This window comes from Solanum tuberosum, unplaced genomic scaffold (assembly GCF_000226075.1).
Source record: "Solanum tuberosum cultivar DM 1-3 516 R44 unplaced genomic scaffold, SolTub_3.0 scf00210, whole genome shotgun sequence".
Lineage (NCBI taxonomy): Eukaryota > Viridiplantae > Streptophyta > Magnoliopsida > Solanales > Solanaceae > Solanum > Solanum tuberosum.
Genome location: NW_006239135.1, coordinates 536,053 through 536,751, shown reverse-complemented (window position 1 = coordinate 536,751; position 699 = coordinate 536,053).

Genomic DNA, 699 nt, shown 5'->3' with positions numbered 1-699 from the left:
TCCATACAATTTACTATTTATTTATATTTAACCGTGTAATTGTTTGGAAGACTCCTAAGTATTATAAGCTTGTACACTGCCAAAACTTTCAATACGTAGGAAATCTTATATTTTTTTCAAATTTGTGGGTCCCACCATGCACTTTTCCTTATTTGTCTCTAAAAATAACATATTCCTATCCTATTTGAATTGTGACACTTGAACCGTTCATTCAATTTAGGAGTGAACGACCGACATTACTCGCCTATAAATAGGATCATGACCCTCATACTTTTAATACCAATTTGTGAACTGTTGCTTGGAACTGATTCGCAAGCGTCAACTGTGAGGTAATTTCCCCTTCTTTATTTGTATTTTATTTTATTTTATTATGTGGTTTGTTTATAGGTCAATAGGAGCAACGTGGAGGCTGAACAATGGAGAGCTATATCACACATGAATTTGATCTTGTGGTGTGAAGGGATGTGTTTAATGTCCCCGCCTTGAAGATCACTAACTTGAGGCTTTACTAGAATACCGTGTTTAACGTCCCCGCCTTGAAAAAAAAATACTACTCTCAAGGTGTTACAAGGTTCCGAATACTTAACCAACTTGAGGCTTTTTCAAGATCCATAATGATTAAATTATTCGCCCCTTCTTAATTACCCCTTTTTTTTTTTTTTTTTTTTTTAAGTTAATGATTTTTTTAAAAAAAAAAAG